At 39.7% G+C, this 18,647-nt stretch overlaps 1 protein-coding gene across 5 annotated transcripts in view; it reads right to left on the bottom strand.

Moving 5' to 3' along the window:
* The window catches only part of csgalnact2 (chondroitin sulfate N-acetylgalactosaminyltransferase 2), a 71,577-nt gene that overhangs the window by 42,183 nt on the left and 10,747 nt on the right, over positions 1–18,647 (bottom strand). For 2 of the 5 annotated variants that reach the window (XM_059946511.1, XM_059946513.1), the window contains exon 2: positions 15,668–15,708. The exons of the other annotated variants lie outside the window; for them this stretch is intronic. The gene's annotated coding sequence lies outside the window, so the exon portion shown is untranslated. The remainder of the gene's footprint in view (positions 1–15,667; positions 15,709–18,647) is intronic. 5 annotated transcript variants of the gene reach the window in all.

Genomic DNA, 18,647 nt, shown 5'->3' with positions numbered 1-18,647 from the left:
ATATTAATAGGAGAAACAAGTTCAAGATAGGAACAGTGAAGAACTTCACCCCATCAAGTTGGGATGTTAAGTTGAAGTCGTACAAGATGCTAGTGAGGCCTAATTTGGTGGATTGTGTGCATATATGGTTTACCTACCTATAGGAAAGATATTAATAAGATTGAAAGAATGCAGAGAAAATTTAAAAGGATGTTACTAGGACTTGAGGACCTGAGTTATAGCAAAAGGTTGAATAGGTTAGGACTTCCCTGAAGCACATGAAAATGAGAGGAGATTTGATAGAGCTGTACAAAATCATGGGATAAGTCTTCTCCACTGAGGTTGGGTGAGACTAGAACTAGAGTTGATCAGGGTGAAAGGTGAAATAATTATGGGGAACATGAGGGGGAACGGTTTCACTCAGAGGGAGGTGAGAGAGTGAAACAAGCCACCAGCGGAAGTGGCGAATATGGGTTAAATTTCAATATTTAAAGTAAGTTTGGATAAGTACCCAGATGGGAGATGGGTCCAAGTGCAGGGTAACTGGACTCAGCAGAGTAATAGTTTGGCTCAAACCAGATAGGCTAAAGGACTTCTTTCTGTAGTATGACTCTAAGCCTATTACACCATATGATGAGAGGAGATAGACTTGTACCTTAACTTCATCAATACAACTTGTCTGTACCTTTTAATATTTTTGCCCAACAAGAATCAATCAAATTCAAAAATTTTAAATTGATCCCAGACTCAGCTTTGGCCTACATTCTTTCATATTTCCATTAGCCTTGTGTGAAGGTGTAGTTTCTAAATGAACTTTCAATGATAAAGGTTAAACTATTTTGTTGTACAGACCTCCAAAGAAACTTTTCGATCTGGCACATGTGCAAATAGATGTCCCAAAAGTTTTGAGTATCACTAATTGACGAGAAGCAGACTCGAAAATCAACAGGCACAGGAAAAGGATGAAGTATAGACAAAAGGAGTACTCTGTGAACCAGAGTTAACTGAATGTATTCTAGTCTGAAAGCAAATTTATGGCAATAAAGAATATAGATTTTAAAAAATGACTCAACAAATAGTTCAACTTTTTCCCTGCAATCTTTTAAAAAGTTTGCGGATATTAATCACTGGAAGTTAAGTTTCACTTTGTAGTAGCAAATAGAAAGTGATTCAAATCTGTTTATTTCAACTGACAAGAATTTTCCTTCCTGTCAAAGATCAGAAATTTAAAAAAAATTACTTCCTTTTTTTGCACAAAAAGAGCTGATTGGCATCCAAGGGCTTCCATTATACATTAACAGCAAGGACTGAAGTGGAATACAATAACTAAATATCCGTATTTTTAAAAAAAACATACCACTGTAAACTCCAAAATAACATTTCATAAGGCAATAATTCTGTGAATTTATGCTTTAACTAGACTTAAGCATATTAGCAAAACAAAAACTTTTACAGTACAATATGGGTAACACACACAAAATGCTGATAAAACTTTAGTGAGAGTCTCAGCCCGAAATATCAACTGTTTATTTCTCTCCATAGGTGGTGCCTACCTGCCGAGCTCCTCCAGCATTTAGTGTGTGTTGCACAAGATTTCCAACATCTGAGAATCTCTTCTGAGTGCTCTGCCTTTATTTCAGATAGGAGATAAACCACTGCCTGTGGTATCTTCAATTTAAAAGAAAAGCTATGTCCTAACACACCACTCCCTTATAAAATCTACTGCTTATATTTTTGGAAGTGACTGAGAAAGAACTGTCATATTTTCCAACCTAACAGCCATGATATTTCATTCCAGAAGCACATACAGCGATAAAAAATACTATATAAAAAGAGCTTATATAGCATTGTGCCTTGCTGAATGTGCAAAAAATCTGTAGAAAAGATATAGGAGGTACCTAATAAAGTGCTTACTGAGTGTATTTCTGTATGTTCACGGTCATCTGCTCCTGTAACCCATCCACATTAAGATTTAATGTGTTCTGAGTTCAGAGGTGCTCTTCTGCACAGCACTGTTGTAATGTGTGGATGTTTGAGCTAATGTCACTGTTCTGTCAGCTTGAACTAGTCTGGCCATTCTCCTCTGACCTATCTCATTAACAAGGTGCTTTCGTCCATAGAACTACCACAGACAATGTTTTTCAAACCATTCTCTGTAAAGTCAAGAGATTGTTGTGAGTAAAGATGCCAGGATGAGGTACTCAAATCACCCCATCTGGCACCAAAAATCATTCCACTGTAAACGTCACTTAGATCACATTTCTTCACTATTCTGATGTTTGTTCTGAACAACAACTGAACCTCTTGACCAGGTCTGCAGACTTTTATGCATTAAGTTGCTGCCACATGACTGGCTGATTAAATATTTGCATTAATGAGCAGGAGTACCTAATAAAGTAGCCACTGAGTGCATAACAAAGGTCTAAGCAATAACTCTACAAGCCACCCTGCTTTGAGTACTTCTAAGTGATTCTATCCTGAAGAGATACTGATCCTATTAAACAGTCCCAGTGACCCCCAGGCCTGCTAGCATTACAAGCTCTGTAAAAACATCTTACGTTAGGTCGTATCTTTAACGTTGGAAGGCAACTCTTAGCAGTATTATTCAACAAACTTTAATAATAGGATGGGATAAAAGAAGTTTGAAGGAGAGTTGGGATGGGGAGAGGGAGTGCAAACTAGAGCCTGAAGGCATGGCCAGCAAGGGGGGGGGGGGGGGGTAGGGGGAAGGAATTAAAATAATCATAAGCAGATGACCATAAAAACACTGCACTATGCAGAGTGTTGTTAGTGTTCATCTGGTATGCCAATCTTGTTCTTTCTCAGCAGCTCCGTAAAATATCACATTGCATAATGTCCATCATTTCTCTTTCAGATTGCTTCTTCTAGTACGATTCTGCTTCATGAAGTTTTAATGAGAAAATCTGCAACTCATTATTTTTTTATATACATGAACAAAACAGGGTACTGGTACTTTCTACAAGATCTTTAAAAAATATACTCTAGGTGGTAATTAGCAGCTATAACATCTGGTGGGATTAAATAATTAAAGATATTTCCGGACATAAAGAAAGCACAGAAAAATAAACAAAATCAATGACATCAACAGGAAAACCCAAAGACAAAAATGGTTTGAGTTTTTTTCCCTCGAAAGTCAGCGGTATATTCAAACTACCCACCATCACTTCAGTAGATCTCTAACTGTAACCTGAGATCTATGCTCAATGTCAGGCCCTTAACTTCTCTCTACAATTAATACCCATATACTCTATCTGAAAACTATTGTGCTCACAGTTCTGCTATTCTTACATCCTCACCCACCAGAAGAAGTGTGATCACTTGAATCGAGTATAATGTTCTCTAAAGGGGTTATTCCCTTAATGGAGAATGTCTGTGCGTGATTTTATTTAATGTGGCGAAGCTGATGCAAAGGCAGCCACCACACAAACTTTGACAGATCGGGGTCAGGGTCCAGTGGCATGGCATCCAAGATAATTGGGGACCCTTCATTACTGCCATTGTGATGTGACCTCATCTTCTGCCAGCTCCACCAATGATATCTTGGATGGATCACTCTTTGGCTGGACCTCCCCCTGGACCTTGCTGCCATGGGTGACCTACCAGGAGTGAATCTCCAGAAGGTAGCACTCCCAGGATCTCAGGAACTGACAAGCCTCTCCACCATGAAATGCCTCACGCACTACTCCTTAGTTCACAGCACTTCCTCACGAAACCAAAGTTGCAATACCTATTCATTCACCTCTTTCTCTCTCACTATCCAGGGGCCAAACAATCAAAATCCAGGTGAAGAAGCGATACACTTGCACTTGTAGTCTATGGTACTCGGCATTCATTGTCTAGCCTCCTCTAGCACGAAGAAACCAAATGCAGATTGAGTGATCACTTTGTGGAGCACTTGCAGTTAGTTTGCATGCTAGTTTAATTCTTAATTCCATTTCTATTCCAGCTTGTCTGCAGCTTCCACTTCTTTGGGGATGTCCAATGTAAACTTAGAGGAATAACATTTTCTGTCCAGATAGCTTATAAAAACACATTCTACAGATGCTGTATATCTTGAGCAATACACACCAAATACTAGAGGAATCAGTAAGTCACCTAGCACCTATCACCTGCTAGCTTGTACATCCTCCCCTCTCCCCAACATTTTTTTTACTTTGGTTTCTTCACTTTTCTTTCCAGTCCTAATGAAAAGGTTTCAGCCTGAAACTTCAACTGTCTATTCCCCTCCATAGATGCTGCCTGACCTGCTGAGCTCCTCCAACATTTTATGCAGATATTTTATAACATTCCACAAGGAACATTGCACTTCCAACTTTGGGTAAAACTTGTCCCTCATTAATTACTATTTTTCTATTTGTGTCTCTTTCTCAGCCATTTCTATAATCACTCACTATCCATGCTCCTTATCACCCAGTTCAGTTGTCCATATAGTCTTTTGTTTTACAATTCAGTCCCATATCCAGCTCTACTTTCAAAATTACCACTCCTCCACTCTTTGCCCTGTTCTGAGGAAGAATCCCTGGCAAAAAGTATTGAATGGTTTCTCTTTCTACAGAAGCTCAAAATTCCAAGTTCAAAGTAAAGTTATTATCAAAATACATTTTTGTCACCATATACAGTGCCTATAAAAAGTATTCACACACCTTGGAAGTTTTTATTATTTATCGTTTTACAACATTGAATCACACTGGATTTAATTTGGCTTTTTTGACACTGATCAACAGAAAAAGATTTTCCTGTCAAAGTGAAAACAGATCTCTACAAAGTGTTCTAAATTAATTACAAATATAAAACAAAAAATAATTAATTGCAGTAGTATTCACCCCACCCCTCTTAATATGACACACCAAATCATCACTGGTGGACCCAACTGGTTTTGGAAGTCACATTATTAGTTAAATGGAGATCTGTTTTAGGAGACCTGTGTACAAAGTGTTTCACTAATCATAGTAAAAATACACCTGTATCTGGAAGGTTCCACTGCTGGTGTGTCAGTATCCTGCAAAAACTATACCATGAAGACAAAAGAACACCAAGCAATTCCGTGAAAGTTATTGAAAATCAGAAGTCAGGAGATGGATACAAGAAGATTTCCAAGTCCCAGTCACTGAATACCCCTTGGAGTACAGTTAAGTCAATCATCAAGAAATGGAAAGAATATGGCACAGCTGTAAATCTGCCTAGAGCAGGCCATCCTCAAAACCTGAGTGACTGTGTAAGAAGGGGCCCAGTGAGGGAGGCCACCAAGAGACCCATGACAACTCTGGAGGAGCTACAAGCTTCAGAAGCTGAGATGGGAGAGACTGCGCATACAACGAAGAGTGGCAAAGAGAAAGCCGCTATTGAAAAAAAACTCATATGAAATCGCTGCTAGAGTTTGCCAGAAGGGATGTGGGAGACTCTGAAGTCATCTGGAAAAAGGTTCTATTGTCTGATTAAACCAAAAGTGAGCTTTTTGGCCATCACACTAAATGCTATGTTTGGCATAAGGCCTGTGAGGTAGAGGTTAAAATGAAAGCAGCAAAATGCAGGGAAATCCTGGAGGAAAAGCTGATGCAGTCTGCAAAAGAACTGCAACTCAGAAGATTTGTTTTCCAGCCAGACAATGACCCCAACCATAAAGCCAAAGCTATACAGAAATAGTCTAAAAATAACAAGGTTAAACACGAGGAAATCTGCAGATGCTGGAAATTCAAGCAACACACACAAAATGCTGGTGGAATGCAGCAGGCCAGGCAGCATCTATAGGGAAAAGCACTGTCGACATTTTGGGCCAAGACCCTTCATCAGGACTAACTGAAAGATAGTAAGAGATTTGGAAGTAGGAGGGGGAGGGGGATATGTGAAATGATAGGAGAAGACCGGAGGGGGTGGGGTGAAGTTGAGAGCCGGAAAGGTGATTGGCTGCAGAGCTGGAGAAGAGAAAGGATCATGGGACGAGAGGCTTAGGGAGAAAGAAAGGGGAAGGGGAGCACCAGAGGGAGATGGAGAACAGGCAGAGTGATGGGAAGAGAGAGAGAAAAAATAGTGGGGGGAAAACTAAATATATTAGGGATGGGGTAAGAAGGGAAGGGGGGGCATTAACAGAAGTTAGAGAAGTCAATGTTCATGCCATCAGGTTGGAGGCTACCCAGGCAGTATATAAGGTGTTGTTCCTCCAACTTGAGTGTGGATTCATCTTGACAGTAGAGGAGGCCATGGATAGACATATCAGAATGAGAATGGGACGTGGAATTAAAATGTGTGGCCACTGGGAGATCCTGCTTTCTCTGGCGGACAGAGCGCAGGTGTTCAGTGAAATGGTCTCCCAGTCTGCGTCGGGTCTCACCAATATATAAAAGGCCACACAGGGAGCACCGGACGCAGCATACCATACCAGCCAACTCACAGGTGAAGTGTCGCCTCACCTGGACGGACTGTTTGGGGCCCTGAATGGTGGTGAGGGAGGAAGTGTAAGGGCAGGTGTAGCACTTGTTCCACTTGCAAGGGTAAGTGCCAGGAGGGAGGTTGGTGGGAAGGGATGGGGGGAACGAATGGACAAGGGAGTCACGTAGGGAGCGATCCCCATGAAAAGCAGAAAGAGGGAGGGGAGGGAAAAATGTGCTTGGTAGTGGGATCCCATTGGAGGTGGCGTAAGTTACAGAGAATTTTACATTGGACCTGGAAGGCTTGTGGGGTGGTAGATGAGGACAAGTGGAACCCTATCTCGACTGGGGTGGTGAGCGGATGGGGTGAGTGCAGATGTGTGAGAAATGGGAGAGATGCGTTTGAGAGCAAAGTTGATGGTGGAAGAAGGGAAGCCCCTTTGTTTAAAAAAGGAAGGTTAATGTCCTGGAGTGGCCATCAAGAGTCCAGACCGCAACCCAATTGAGAATTTGTGGCTAGACTTGAAAAGGGAAGTCCATTCATGATCCCCAGGAAATCTGACAGAGCTTGAGCAGTTTTGTAAAGAATGGGGAAAAATTGCAGTGTCCAGAAGTGCAAAGCTGACAGAGACTCAAGGCTATAATAGCTGCCAAAGGAGCATCTACTAAATACTGACTGGAAAAGGGTGAATACTTACGCAATCAATTATTTTGTGTTTTAGCTTCGTAATTAATTTAGATCTCTTTATAGTGATCTACTTTCACTTTGACACAAAAGAGTCTCTTTCTGTTGATCAGTGTCAAAAAAGCCAAATTAAATCCACTATGATTCAATGTTGTAAAACAATAAAACATGAAAACCCAAGGGGGGATGAATACTTCTTATGGGCACTGTACAACCCATTTTCTTGCATGCATTCACAGTCAATACAAGAAACACAATAGGATCAATGAAAGGCTGCAACTAATAGGACAGTCTAAAAACCAATGTGCAACCTGGTTGATTGGCTGAGTTCTTTCACCATTTCTGTTCTTTTCAAGCTCTTTTTCCAGCTGCTGAGGGACGTGCTGTGCATTTTCAACATTTCCCCCTTGAATTCCTCATCAACATAATCATTTGTTCATTTCACCCACAAAGATCACTCAATGTGGTGTGACCCCAAGCTAAGTGACTTCTCACCACCCAATATCTTCCAGTGTCAGCCAAGGCTCAGTGGGCCTGTAGACCTACTTCAGAATAAGGTGATAGTATTCAATTTCCACATCAGAGACTTGAACATACAATGAAGGTTAAGAATGACTACATTTCAAATTAATTTTTACAATCAGTCAACTAATCTGATTTATCAAGTGGATATTAAAAAAGTCGATGGCACTTTACCTACATCCGGTTTAGTGGTCATCCCTCTACCAGTATCAACAAAAAAAGATAATAAAGCCATTGCTATCTATACACAAACTGACTCCCATATAACGAAATACTACAAATAGAGGTTGAGTACCCCTTATACGAAATGCTTGGAACTGGAAGAGTTTCAAATTTGAGATTTCGAAGTATATAATGATATAGCTTGAAATTGTAGCAACACACACAAAATGCTGGTGGAACACAGCAGGTCAGGCAGCATCTATAGAGAGAAGCACTTTCGTTGTTTTGGGCCGAGACCCTTCGTCAGGAATTGTCATCATTTCCAGCTCTGAATTTATATGTGCTAATGGTAAGCAGTTTTTGTCTTACACTTGTTCATCACAAGTATGTACTAACACAGCCATTCAGCATGTTACGTTTTCATCAGCAACGATCTTAGCAAACTCAATTAATTTCTCTGCTACTTTGTGATCAGTAGACGTTTTATCACCACAAATCTTTAAAAAAAATTAATGTCGTGCCTTTTCTTAAGTTTGTGCAAACAGCCTGCTGAATATTCACAATGACCTTCAATTTTCAGTTCATTGTGGTAGATCATTGCTCGTTTCATGATCAGCACACCATTAAGCAGCATATGTTCACTATGAAGCTGGTAAATCCACTTTTTCAATACACGATCAAGATCTTCATTTTTCACTTTATGCAGTGCTTCTCTATTACTTCTGTTCATTACATATGTGAAGCCACTTCTCAGCATTGTCTGGTGTACTCATCATTGGGGAACCTTCCCATGCCTAGAGGAATTTTCCATTTGTGACGTCACATCAGCGCTCAAAAATATTTTGGACTTCAGAGGTTTTCAAATTTTGGAATTTCAGATAAAGGCTACTCAACCTATAGTTTTAAAATACTTCAAAGCAATATAATGGAGGCATTGGAGATTATGGATGGTGGAATCTATAAACTACCTGCAGAGGGAGTCAGTGTCTATGGAGGCAAGGGGAAAGTTGATGTATCAAGTCGAGACCCTGCATCAGGACTGGTAAAGAAATAGCAGCAAAGTGCTTGAGGCCATGGTATTATCAATGCATGTCTAGGTTTCTTCTTAATTTGTATCACATTGCAGCAAGCTCATGAATGGCACAGTTGCTGGCCTCATCACTAATCTTTATGGAGGGAAGGAAGTGGATCAGAATGTGACCATTCCACATCAAAACTGATACTGTGAGACCAGCACTGAGGAAATGGATGTCAGCATTTCCACTCAGTGGCTACTTTATTAGGTACTGTATACCAGGGTATTAATGCAAATATCTAATCAGCCAATCATTTAGCAGCAACTCAATGCATAAAATCATGCAGACATGGTCAAGAGGTTACGTTGCTGTTAAGACCAAACATCAGAATGGGGAAGAAATCTGATCAAAATAACTTTGATTGTGGAATGATTTTTGGTGCCAGACGGCGTGGTTTGAGAATCTCAGAAACTGCTGATCTCCTGCGATTTTCATGCACAACGGTCTCCAAAGTTTATGGAGAATGGTGCAAAAAAACAGAAAGAATCCAGTGAGCAGCAATTTTGTGGCCCAAAACATCTTGTTAATGAGCGAGATCAGAGAATAGCCAAAGTGGTTCAAGCTAACGATATGTGGCAGTAACTCACATAAGCATGCAATACAATAGTGGTGTACAGCGGAGCCTCTCTGAATGCATAGCATGTCGATAAGTTACAGCAGCAGAAGATCTCACCGTGTTCGAATCCCACACCTAATAAAGTGGCCACCAAGTGAGTGTCCAGAGTGTCCATGTGTATGTGTACTCTCTCTCTCTCTCTCTTTTCCAGATAATTGGGACAAATTGGAACTAGTACACTGTGGCCCAGTTAAGTGCTTGCTCCAATTAGCCAAAGTTTCATAGAAATAGCTAAAAGCATAGCAAAGGCAAACTACCATTTAACTGTGTAACAAATTATGCATTTAAATGAAATGCAGAACAAATTAGAACATTACCAATATCACTATAATATTATAAAACTGAGCATTAATTTTTAATAGTTATTGACAGAATAATTCATCGCTGCTATGTTCTTTTGATTGACTGTAAAATGAACAAAATCAGCAGACACCTGGTGCAGATAATGGATTATCTTCTTGCCTTACTGCATAGTCAAAATAAAAACCAAAATGATCAATAATCACTGCATTTTGAACTGCAGTCTGTCGGCCCATAACACAAGTGTATACAACTGACATTATTTAAAAACAGTTTGCTTTGTAATGTCTAACAGCCATTTCTGGCACCTTCAAGTCTGAATGCTTGAAACCACAGTGAGCAAAACAGTTCTGAATTGTTCTAACTTCTCGCCAACTATCAGAGACAAAAATCACTGCTTTTTGAACACAAACACAGGCAACTAACTCTACTTAAAATTCTGATCACTCTACGTACGGTGTAGTGCCTAAGGGCCATGCAAGTGCACACGATTGATGCTATTTAGAAACTGTTTGGCAACAGTCTTCTGCCCAAATTAAGTGGCATAGTGTCCCAAATAAACAAAGCGAATCCTGGCTATTTTAATGATTTAGATTTTCGTTGTTTAAGAGTTGTCCCAAATAAATGGCTATCCCGATTAAACAGAATCTACTGTGTGTGTATGTGTACACACAAAGAGATAAACATATCACCATCTATTCAAAGTTTTGATTCCTTGGAATTTAAAGTGAAGTGGTGCCCAACTTCTTCCTCATCTGTCCTCTGGCTAGAGAGATGAGAAAGAGACAGAATCTAAATGCATAGATAGAGCATAAATGAGGCCTCATTGTAGCTACTTATCTTCCTATCCTCATCCCAGCCAAATTTTCCTCATTTTTTTCCTGAAGGCAACATTAATGTTAGAACAACTCCAGTCAATCCAATCAACAGGTTTATATACGAATAAATGATACAAAAAAAGCAATCCCAAATAATATGCTTCCTTTGGCTCTTTGGAAAATCCACAGATCTGGCTCATTCCAGTACAGGCTAAAGACAAGGTTAAAAATTTCCCTTCAGTAAGGAAGCTTTTCACTTGGATAAGACATTAACTTATGGAAAGTGCTGAGTATCTGAAAGTGCTCAAAAAGATACCACATCTTATGGGTTTAAAATCTGGAGCCTGCAAAATAAGGTGAGTAGATTCGTAGAGATAGGAAACATTTGGAGAGTTAAGAGGATCTGTGAGAGAAACATTTTCCATAACAATCGTACCATATCCCTCAAAACTGAAGATAAAATTAGCACAGTCACAGGGACCAGGTAGAATTTTGCAGAGGGTCTCAGAATTGTGTCAGTAGAGAAGGCTACCAATCTTTGAGATTATACTGCAAGGTGATGACTTGCAACAAAATTACAACTCATTTTTTGCAGGGAGTATTCTTATAGTGTCATGAAATCATTTTAAAATGATTCCTGGAGCATTGTGTGCAGTTTTGGTCTCCAAATTTGAGGAAGGACATTTTTGCTATTGAGGGAGTGCAGCATAGGTTCACAAGGTTAATTCCCGGAATGGCAGGACTGTCATATGAAAGGTTGGAGCGACTGGGCTTGTATACACTGGAATTTAGGAGGATGAGAGGTGATCTGATTGAAACATATAAGATTATTAAGGGATTGGACACACTGGAGGCATGAAGCATGTTCCCGCTGATGGGTGAGTCCAGAACTAGAGGCCACAGTTTAAGAATAAGGGGTTTAAGAACAGAGATGCAGAAAAACGTTTTCACCCAGAGAGTGGTGGATGTGTGGAATGCTCTGCCCCAGAAGGCAGTGGAGGCCAAGTCTCTGAATGCAGTCAAGAGAGAGTTAGATAGAGCTCTTATAGATAGCGGGGTCAAGGGATATGGGGAGAGGGCAGGAACGGGGTACTGACTGTGTATGAGCAGCCATGATCACAGTGAATGGCGGTGCTGGCTAGAAGGGCCAAATGGCCTACTCCTGCACCTACTGTCTATTGTCTATAAAATATATGACAAGTTTGTGAAAATATGAATGTAACATCTAATTTTAAAATTTGGATTTTTTTTATACATACAAAATAGTTTAATCTGGTAGCACTATTCTAGAACTCATCATCCTAACTCACTGCTCCTTGTCATCAAACACTGGTCTCTCAGGAGCTATTGCTCACAGTTTCCATTATTCAAGAAAGACACACTGTTTCATGAAGTTCTTCCTAACATGTTTGCTTTCAATGTGCTTACTCTAAAAGTCGAGGCAGCAAACCAAAAATAAAACATCCATGCCATGGATCTGCAACAGGCTCATTAACTCCTTTGCCTACACAGCCACCTTTATCAGAAGATGAGATTTAACATCTGAAGTAGAGAAATATACAGGGCCATGTGAAGAGCATGACTCCACTCAGCCATTCACGCCCAGTATCACACATTTCCAAGCTGCAACTTTTAATTCTCTCTCCCTTCCATTTTATAATAAAAAGGCAAAATTCTGGAAGTACTCACAAGTCAGAAAGCATTTAAGGAAAAAAACATATATATTTCAGGTCTGGAGCATTAATTAGTACTGGGAAAGGGAGGGAATGGGGTCGGTTTAGGTGGGCTATGTGTAAAACAATAAACAAACAGCTCTGACAGGGTGAGTTGAGTGACTTAATGCGGCTGCCAAAATCAGATTAAATTTCCACTGTGGGATATAACCTGCAACCAGATGGATTGTACAAAACAAAACCAAAGTCATGACAGGCAGAAATGGCCAGCTCCAATACATTAAGGAAACGTAAGGAAAGAATTATCTGAAGCTGGAGTACTAAATATTAAGACACAAGAGGTACTGCAGGTGCTGGAAATCTAGAGCAATGAAGGGTCTCAGCCAAAACCATAGATGATGCTTGACCAGCTGAGCTCCTCCAGCACATTGTGTGGACTGAGTAAAATATTAAATCCTGCAGGCTGCAAAATGCCCAGATGGAAGGCAAGATCAGTCATACAGCATGGAAACAGGCCATTCAGCCCACTACATCTACACCAACCAGGAGGCACTGATCCATAATAATCCCATCTTCCTTGGCCTGTAGCCTTTGATGTCTAGGCTCATTGCTCTGTCAAAACTGTACATGGTTTAAAAAAAACACATCCATGTTGTGCCACTGTTGCTCCTTACACTTGCATTGGGCCTCACTGTAACAGGGCAGAAACGTCAGTGTGGAAATAGGACGTGAATTGAAGTGACAGGCAACCTGAAAATCTGGATCACTCCTGTAAACACAGTACAGGTACTCTGCCCTTTCCTCAGATGTTGCCTGAGTGTTTCCAGTATTTTGTGTTTTTATTTCAGGTTTCTAAGATTTATTTATTTATAATCCTTCATGAGGACTGTTTACTTTTCCATAGATGCTGCCTGGCCTGCTGAGTTCCTCCAGCATTTTGTGTGTGTCACTCTCTCCATCGATGCTGACTAACCCTTTCAGTATTTTCTGGCATTTTGTGTTTATTTAGTAGAATTAGCACTACATTGCTCCCAAGATCCAGTGTCAATCAATCTTCACTTAATGGTAGGGGTAAGCTTTATTTGTTCTACACTACAAGATCTCATTACAACTAAAGTAAATAATGCATTAACTAATTGTACCAAATAAAGGGGAAATTCAGTAGGACACCTTGAAAAATGCAGCATTGTATGGAGTTTTATTTTTAAATTAAAGAAAACAACTAGGGTACTTGGTAGCTGACAGATATTATCTTTGGATCGAGTCCAAGTAATTCCAAATCTTAAAAAGGCATTACAGCTGGACTAGAAGTGAAGCTCTTTATTCTTCATCAAAATTCAAAGCAAGGATTTGAACAATAACAATTAAAGATGACAATTTTACCTTTTAGTAAATTGTCCCATTACATTCTTGGGAACACATTATAATAAAATTTCATACTGCCACAAATAGTAAGCAAGTGGCCAAAGGCTTATTCAACATTAAATCAAAATGGTTACAGAGAGGGCAAAAACTAACACATTTATGGAGGGGATTGCAGAGTTTTGGACCCAGGCAACTGAAGGACTACTACCAAGAATACAGAATTAGAAGATTGTGGATTAGGGCTATAGAATTTAAACATAACTAGACTGAGAATAATGGATTCAGTTTTTAAAAAATGTATGAAGCCACACACATGTAATGGCTGAGGAACTGTAGGCAAGAAAGCTACATGTAGAAATGACGGAAAATCAGACATAAACCTGCTTTAGACTGCAATCTAACTTAACTCAAGTATTTGCCACCTCTTTTTATTAATAGAATTATTGCAATTGTAAGTAATAAAATAAACACTTGCATTGTTATAAAATAAAATAAAAATCGCACAGTAAGCTGAGGTTTAATTTGATATTTTAAAATAACTACCCAAGGAGTGATTACTGTACATGGTGTATTCCAAATACAAAGTGCCACTAAGCCCATTCATTTCAATAACCTCTGGTAATTTATATTTCCCTCAGGAAGCAGGCAAGACCATGAAATAAACACAGTCATGATCTTCATCCAGGCAATAGAACCCACATTTAGCTTTGATGAGGAATAGTCCAGCAAACATAAAAAATAAAGAAACTACAGCACTTTCAGCATTATCCATGTGGGAAATATTAATAAAAGGTTAACTTATAAATGTTTGAATTTTACTTATTCAGGAGAAAGATGGCTTGTCTCCCATTCACTTTTTAAATATACAGCGGATTCTGGTTAATTGGGCCATCATTTAATCATGGCAGCCACTAATTTGATACAAATCTTAAAGAACAAAACCAAATCAAGAAAATTGCTAGGATTCCCTTGGTTTATTTGGGACACTAATTGGGGCAGAACTGCCAAATAGATTCTAACTAGTGTTAATCATGGACACCTATGTGGCCATAAGATACTACACCATGCTTAAAGTGAAGTCTTTGAATAATGTCAGTTTTGTGTGTTTATGTAAAAAAAAAACCTGTGGTTTTCGTAACTGATAGTTGTGAAAATAAGCAGCAAGACAACTCAGAACAGTTTTGCTCACTATGGTTTCATGCATTCAGGGTTGGAAATGCCAAAAACTGTCAGAAGTAAAAATGAAACAAATTCACTGCATCAACAAGTTAGAAACTACAAATAATTTGAAGGTATTGACAATCTTCTTGAATATTACAATGAAAATGAAGATTTAGAGGATGCAATCATCAACAGAATTGCATAAAAGCAGACCGCTATCCAAACTGGGTCCCAGCCGTGAAAGGAGGGTTGGGCACAGCGCTAGCAACCCCACCCTGCTAAAAACGCAGAGCTACAGAAATACGAACAGAAGCTCCAAAGACCTCATCCCTGGGACAGGAAGGATTTTTGAAGATGGGCTACACCTAGAGACAACTTGGAAGACTGCTCCTTCTCAGGACTCTACCAAGCTGTTATTGGTGGCCTATGCCCCTGTAGGAGTGATGGATTTAAGCAGAAGTAGTACACTTTGTAAGTAAGTAACAATAATAAACCCACATAACATTAAAAATCACAATTTATTGTAGTTTGACTCAGGAAGTTAATTTCCTGAAAATGAAATACAAGGTTCTATTATCTTTCCAACAGCAATGGTTTCCATTGTCCCATAATAATCTTTCAATTTTTGATTATATCAACCCTTTCAAGTGCCTCATTCCTTTAATCTTTACATCTGGCTTCCACTTTTTTTACATCCCTGCCCCCAAGTCATAATTAAGCTTACAAGAAAAGCTACTACAATCTTAAATCTGTGTTTAATAGAATAATTTATAACAACAAAGGCAAACTTATTGTTTTGGCTGGGCCAGTCAGCATAGATGGAACTTCTTCAGTTTTTTAAAAAACTTTTTAAAATAAGATCACTCACCAAATAGTTATGCCTGCTTTCATTCTCTAAATCTACTTCTGTGAGCAACAACTTACCCATATCAATCCTCTCACTCTCCTGGCTTGTTCAATACCGTCTGGAAGGAAAGAAAGGCACTTCAGTGTCTAACTACAGCTGCTCAAAAGTAAAGCAGCCCATGTGTTTGTCATTACCTCCACCTACTGCAAATGTCTGCAGCACCGACCATCAGTGCTTCATGTATTTAGTGTAAGTGTTGTCCCGGTGCTGGAACCTGCAGCAATGTCAGTAAAACAGCTGAAGACTTTTTCCAGGGAATCTGGAGGAGGAGAAGTTAATAGGAGGAGGGGCATAAAAGGAAGTAAGAACCACTCCTTTATTGGCAGCTGAGCCTCTGACAAAATAAAATTTTGCTTAAGAGAATACAATTTTCATCTATCTAAATCCCACCTGGTTTCTTTCCAATTTCTTGCTGAATTATCTCAGTTAGCGAGAGAAAAAGATACTTCTTTGAAGAATTTCTTCAAAAGGAAATGCCTCAAAAAAGGCAGCATCATTAAAGGCCCTTGTCATCCAAGATATGCTCTCTTCTTATTACTCCCATCAGACAAGGACTATTAATATTAATAATCTTTTAAAAAAAATACAAGTCTATGCAGAGAATTGGAATTAGAAAAATATCCTTCCCCCCTCTCTTTCTGTATACTGAACGTTCTTGACTAGTCTTTTGAGTCCTGGCAACAGAATTGGATGAAGTGGCTTGGATAAGCTTCTGAGCCATACAGTGCCAGGGTAATGAATGAACACATTCATGACCAGTTTAGTGTTCCAAACTGACATCAGATTCACTCATTACTTCTGTTGGGGACTGATGCCCAGGTAGAACAGACAACTTTACAAACATAACTGTGAGTTAACTAAGATCTTTGCTGAGGTTCCCAACCAAAAAGCAGTTCCAAGCACTGACCAGAAAAGAGGGCACTACTCCCCCATAAAGATATCCAACACCTCTGCCGCCACCCTTGGCACAAATGTCCTTTCCCAATTCATCTTGTGCACTGTGTGCAGGTCATCTGGACAAAGGCTAAGTCTAGCAATACAAACAGAAAAAAAACACATTGCATCCGAGAAGATGAAACCCACAAGCATTTCCCTTGTGTTGTGTCCAAGAATGAATTATGAAAAGAAGCTTTTTACACTTGGTCATTTCAGTTTTGAAAGGGAATCTTTATTTTTAAAGAGACACAAGGTTAGTCCAGCTTATGGCAGGCAGCACTCTGACTACAGAGCAAAGGAAAATCAATAGAAACTACAAAAAAGATTATCATATTAAAAAGATATAACTGTTGAAGTTATATCAACAATGATTATTACTAAGACTTGTCATCTATAAGTAATGAAAAACAAAGTTCTTACAAATGTAATACTTCCAAATGAATGAAATAATTTAAAACAGGTAAAATCTGTATAATTGAAGCACATTTACTCGCTATATTAATACAGGTGATATGACCGGCAGCTCAAATGTGTGAGGGGCACATGGGGTGGGGGGCACACAGAACACAGCATTAATTCTTTGTCTTTGCCTTTGATACCTGGAAAATACTGCAATGAAATCTGAATCTCCTTGAAGGGCTTAGAACACAGAATAGTACACCGCATATACTATAATAGGGACCACGTATCAAACCTATCTATTTGCATATTTACTTTAAAACTAATGGCAATGTGGCAACTAGATACAAAGTGTTCTCCAACGAAAACTTCTGTCACCTGTCCTGTCTCATTCCCAAACAGCAGATCAAATATCAAGCATTCTCTCACTGAGACTTCCATGTTCTGATTAAGGAAACCTTCCTGAATATATATGACAAACTCTATCCCATCTAGTTCTTTTACAGTATGTGAGACCTAGTTAATATGAGGAAAGCTAAAATCACCTACTTTAACAACCTTATGTTCCTTGCTACAATTTGCAATCTACAAATCTGTTCCTCTAATTCCTGTGAACTGTTGGGTGGTCTATAAAGCAGCCTGGTTATGCATTTCTTATTCCTCTGTTCCACCCATATAGCCTCACTAGTCAAGTTCTCCAATCTGTCCTGACTGAGCACTGCCGTGACATTTTCCTTGACTAGTTATGCCATCCCTCCCCTTTATTCCCTCCCGCTCGGTTATGTCTAAAACAAAGGATCTCCAGGATATTGAGCTGTCCTACCCCTCCTACAACCAAGTCTCACTAATAGCTACAATATCATAATTCCAGTTGCCATTCCATACCCTGAGCTCTTCTGCCTTTTCTACGATACTTCCTGGCAGCTCAGGACAGGAGTCACACCATGCTCAACATTTTGACCCTTGACTTTGTATGAGGTCTTAACAACATGTCTCCACAACCACTCTACTATCTGTTCTGACACTATGGCTCCCATCCCCCTGCAACTCCATTTAACTTCTGTGCTTCCCCCCCACCCCACCATCCCATACAGCACTAGCAAACCTTCCTGCTACGATACTAGTCCCTCTCCAGTTCAGGTGCAAACAGTCTCTTTTGTACAGGATGCACTTTCCCAGGAAGAGAGGCCTTTGATCCAAAAATCTTATGCCCTCCCTCCTACACCAAACCCTTAGCCACGTGTTAAGCTGCACAATCTTCCTAGTTTTGGCCTCACTAGGACATGACACGAGTAGCAATCCTCGATCACAACTCTAGCACCCAAGTCCCTGAACTCATTTTGCAAAACCTCATCACTCTTCCTACCTATGTTACCTGGACAAAGACCTTTGGGTGCTCACCCTCCCATTTGAGAATACTGAAGACTTGAGTCAAGATGTCCTGGACCTTGGCCTCCAGGTGGCAACATATCATCCACGAATTTGTATTCATCTACAAAACCTTCTTTCTGCTCCCTAACTAATGAATCCCCTATCACCACAGCTCACCTCTTCTCCCCCCACTTCCCTTCTGAGTCACAGAGCCAGACTCAGTGCCAGAGGCTCAAATGCAGTGACTTTCCCCTGCTGTCGTCACCCTCCCCCACTAACAGTATCCAAAGT

Source organism: Hypanus sabinus, chromosome 21 (assembly GCF_030144855.1).
Source record: "Hypanus sabinus isolate sHypSab1 chromosome 21, sHypSab1.hap1, whole genome shotgun sequence".
Taxonomy (NCBI): Eukaryota; Metazoa; Chordata; class Chondrichthyes; order Myliobatiformes; family Dasyatidae; genus Hypanus; species Hypanus sabinus.
Note: the sequence above shows the minus strand (reverse complement) of the source record. Positions and strands in the feature narration are given on the sequence as shown.